Here is a 5,000-nt window from a genome sequence, read left to right as displayed (position 1 = left end):
ACTATTCTTCATTCTTGGTTCTTAACATTTTGAAAAAAATATTTCTCTAAATATTATAACTATTTCCAAAATAAAAATTTTGAAAAAAATCTTTCTCTAAATATTATAACTGTATCAAGTTATTTAACCATAACACATGCTTCATAACGTTCGGAACTGAAATACATATTGAGCTCACTCTCTCACAATATTACCTCTCATAACTCTCTACCATAAAAATGTTGAAAACTTAGTATTTTTTCAGATATTAATAAAATTTGTCAGACCTATTTTCATACCGTCAGCCTTCGGAGTTATGGAAACTTAGCGCATTCCGACTGTATGAAAATAGATTCAACTAATTTTATTATTACCTTAAAAAATACTAAATTTCAAACATCTTTATGGTCATATACGTTTAGAACAATTCCAAACCATAAAAATCGCACTTTAAAATAGTGTTTAGCGACAGTGGTGTAATCTTACTTCAAACTACAAACAGGGGTTTAGATATGTACCAGCTACTACAAATAATTGTTTGTATGAAAAGTAAGACCCTACATACATCAAATTGTCTTTAAATTAAGTGGTGGCAGAATAATTATTGTTGAACTTTTAAAAGGTAAGTTTATTGTTACCTTTGGCCAGCTATATGCTGGTTGTTCAAGGCTAGGGAATGGAAACAAGCTATTTGTACTGACCCTAAATGGGAAGACCAAAAATGTTGTTTATCATGCAGCTTTGCAATAAGCTCCAAGTCGACAAATTATATCATTGTTTTGACGAAAATTGTCCATTGTTTGAAAAATATTGTTCAAGTTTAATAAAATTTAATATGTACTCAATGCATGAAGTGTCATTGTTGGGTCCAAAGCTAATGGGGAGCCCTTCACAGGAGTTAGCTTAAAAGCTGCCTTATTGGACAGCATTTAAGCTAGTTTACAATGTCATCACTGTCATTATTATTTACAATATTTTCATCATCATCATCATCATTTACAACATTATCACTATTATCATCATCATCATCGTCATCATCATCATCATCATCATCATCATCAACATTGGTGCGATGTCATTGTCATCATCATCATCGTCAATATAGACGGCAGTGTTATCGTCGTTGTCATCATCATCATAGTCGTCATCGTCATCATCACCATCATCACCATTATCATTAATATAAATGGCAGTGTTTTTCATCATCATCGTTATCATCATCATCATCACTACCACCATTAACATCAACAGTGTTGATGATGATGATGATGATAACACTGCCACCTGTGTTGATAATGATGATGATAAAGACACATGCAAGTGTGGGCTAAAAAGTTCATAGGTTGATTATGAAGGAGTGATGCTAGATGTATGAAATCTTACATTTATGAAATTCATCTCTTCTTATTAATAACTATATTGTTTCTTTTCAGGTAAACTGACATCTGACTGTTCAAAGAAAACTTCAAAAGTAACTAATAGCGACTTCTCTTGAAAATCAAACCAAGCACCCAGGAAGATTAACAAAAGGGGTCTTGTTTCATAGGGACAATGCTCCAGCACACAAGTCCTTTGTTTCAATGGCTGCTGTGCATGACTGTGGCTTTGAACTGATTGATCACCCTCCATATTCTCCTAATTTGGCCCCATCTTACTATCATCTATTTCCCATCATGAGAAAACACTTGGCTGGGGATTGAACCAGTATCACAGTGATGATGTCATATCTGCTGTTGATGACTTCTTTGTGCAACAGGATGAAAACTTTTTCACCAATAGGATCCAAGCACTGCAACTCCAGTGTAAGGGTGGAGATTATGTTGAAATATAAACCTCATCTAGTTACATTACATAAGAGTAGCTTGGTCAGCCTGGAATGTTTCAGCTAACCTTCATATAGATAATAAAAATGACAACGATAATTACAGTGGCAATGACAACAACACTAATTTAAGGTCTACAGACACAATTTAACAGCAAACATATTCAAAATAGTGTGCAGCTGTTTCACTCTGAATTGGAACATCAAATTACTGAGAGAATGAAAGCTGTTTTTGTGACTAACCTATCATTTGCACTGAAATGCACTGGAATGAACCAGATCAGCTTTCATTGTACTTTAACTCCAGTGTCAGCTCTGATAGATGATACTGTCTCTTTTGGTATGTCATTGATACAAGCTTATTTACACCTGTACATTTCTTCACCTGCATTACTACAATGTTTACGAGTTGATATTGTCATTACTGCTACTGTTGTTTTCTTCATTGCTGTTGCTGCTGCTTATCCAAAGTCAGCTCTGAGTTCAATCCCACTGCATGACACCTTGGGGAAAGTGTCTTCAACTATAGCCCTGGCTGATCAAAGCCTTGTGAGTGGATTTGGTAGATGGGAACTGGTAGACGCTCACCATTTATATATATATATTTATATGTATACGCACACACACACACATACACACACACACACACACACACACACCAGGGTGCAATGAAGAAATTATCATCTAAATTACACAAAAATGAAAATAACACTGACATCTCATTTTAACAGATATATTTACCAAAATTACATTAAAATATTTTGAAATACTAAAGAGTAAATTTATTCAATAAAATCACCATTGGCTTCAACCATGGCCTCCAGACGACTTTGGAATCTCCTGTAACTCTTTTGGACAGTCTCCTTGTTTAAGTTGGTGAATGCTGCCATAATCATTGCCTTCAGTTCATCTTTGGTGTTTGAAGGAGTTCTGTTGGTCTCTCACTCAAGTTCACCCCACACATAATAATCAAGGGGATTGTGGTTTGGGGAGTTAGGTGGCCAGATTTTAGAGGTGATGTGATCACAGAAATTATCTGACAGCCATGACTGGGTTCTCCTGCTTGTGTGCCAGACATAAGGTCTTCCAGCAACCACCCTCTTGACCCAGGGCACCACTACCGCCTCCAGGTACTTGATGTAGGCCTCCATGCTGAGTCTGAGGCCATGTGGGAAGATGAATGGAGGCATAATGTTGCCATCACTAGTGATCACTCCAAACACCATGATGTTGACTGGATGTTTGATTTTTATCACTCTCGATACATGTCCTCAGATTGCACTGTCCTCAGATTGACATCCAGATACTCTGAAATGTTCGTATTGGAGCTTCCAGTGCAAATGCCAAGCAGTACAGCATGTCAATTCCAAGTTTCTGGCAGAGTGAATTGCATCATGGTGCTGCTTTTCTCAGACAGTACCCAACTGACACTACTATACTGTGTAGTCAATAAAATAAAAAACAAACAATGCGCATGTGCAAAATAAAAAATATAAAATGGCAACAATTTAGCCATTGCACCCTGTATGTGGGGGCGATGTATATGTGTGCTTGATCCTCCTTGTCTTGACATTGTATAGTTGTAAATGTGTGTGTCATTGTCATACAAGCTTTGTCATTCATTTTCAATATACTATGAGAGCATGTCTGGTCATGGGGAAATATTACCTTACATAGAAACAGGTAGGAGTTGGTGACAGGAAGGGTGTCAGTTATTAAAATATCTGCTTCAATAAGCTCTGTCTGATCCATGCAAGCATGGGAAAGGAAGTGTTATTACGATGATGATGATGAAGTAGGGTGTTATTTCAAAAAGCAACAGAATTGAGATCTTAAAACCACATAAAAACTTTAGTGTGAGCATGTAACAAGCACTGGTGCTGGTGCCACATAAAAAGAAGCTCTGGTACTGATGCCACATAACACGCACTGGTGCTGGTGTTATGTAAGAAAGCACTGGTGTTGGCACCAAGTAAAAAGCATTGGTGCTGGTACCTAGTAAAGTAGTTGGCTTTAGGAAGGGCATCCAGCCATGAAAACCAAGCTAAAACAGACAATGGATCCTGGTGCAGTTCCTGTCAAGCCATCCAACCCATGCTAGCATGGAAAACAGACATTAAATGATGATGATAATCATGATTGACAACTTAGAAACACATTGATTTGTATTATTGTTGTTATTGTTCTTATTCTTGCACCATTGTTGTTGTTGCCATTCAGATGATATAACCTTTGTCAGATATTCTCAAAAATCAAGACCTCTAATAGTCAACCAAATTATGTCCACCTTCCCTTCAAATGACCAATGCTGTTTTAAATCTTTAACATTCTGATTACTCTGTCAAATGTAATGCTTATTTATTCATATTGTTTTGAATTAAGCATACATTATCTCATTGCTTTGAGATTTCAATAATGTGATTGTTCATTTTTAGAATGATATCATAGGGTAGGTGTGAGGCCAGATCTGGCCAGTTTGAACATAAAACAGGTAGAATATTTGGGCTGGACTGGCTCCTGTGCAAGTGGCACGTAAAATACACCATTTCGAGCATGGCCGTTGCCAGTACCTCCTGACTGGCCTTTGTGCCGGTGGCACGTAAAAGCACCCACTACACTCTCGGAGTGGTTGGCGTTACGAAGGGCATCCAGCTGTAGAAACTCTGCCAAATCAGATTGGACCCTGGTGTAGCCATCTGGATCACCAGTCCTCAGTCAATCGTCCAACCCATGCTAGCATGGAAAGCGGACGTTAAACAATGATAATGATGATGATGATGATGATGATGATGATGATGGCCAGTTTAAACACCAAACGATTAAGATATGAGCAAATGAGATAATTACCCAAGGGTTCCTCAAATCTAGGGTCCATGATGCATTGCTTCACCCCAGGAGCTATGATCTATCAAAAATGCTAAGACATATAATAACAAAGTGGACAGTAAATTTAATGAAAAATGTTCAGGTTGCCATACTAAATAATGTAATATAACCTACAGCTACTGGTACTTATAATTTTAAAGTCTGATGCTTATTCTATTCATCTCCTTTGCTGAACCACTAAGTTGCAGGGATATAAACAAACCAAATAATCATACATATATGTGTATATATATATATATATATATATATATATATATATATATATATATTCGTGCGGGTGACATTCGTGCGGGTGACACGTAAAAGCACCCAC

The 5,000-nt window shown here is 37.0% G+C and overlaps 1 protein-coding gene across 4 annotated transcripts in view; it reads left to right on the top strand.

Moving 5' to 3' along the window:
• Positions 1 to 5,000, top strand: part of LOC106874565 (centriolar satellite-associated tubulin polyglutamylase complex regulator 1) — a 130,770-nt gene that overhangs the window by 68,351 nt on the left and 57,419 nt on the right. The window lies entirely within an intron of this gene.

This window comes from Octopus bimaculoides, chromosome 6 (genome assembly GCF_001194135.2).
Source record: "Octopus bimaculoides isolate UCB-OBI-ISO-001 chromosome 6, ASM119413v2, whole genome shotgun sequence".
In the NCBI taxonomy this organism is placed as follows: Eukaryota; Metazoa; Mollusca; class Cephalopoda; order Octopoda; family Octopodidae; genus Octopus; species Octopus bimaculoides.
This window is presented reverse-complemented; position numbering and strand designations above follow the sequence as displayed.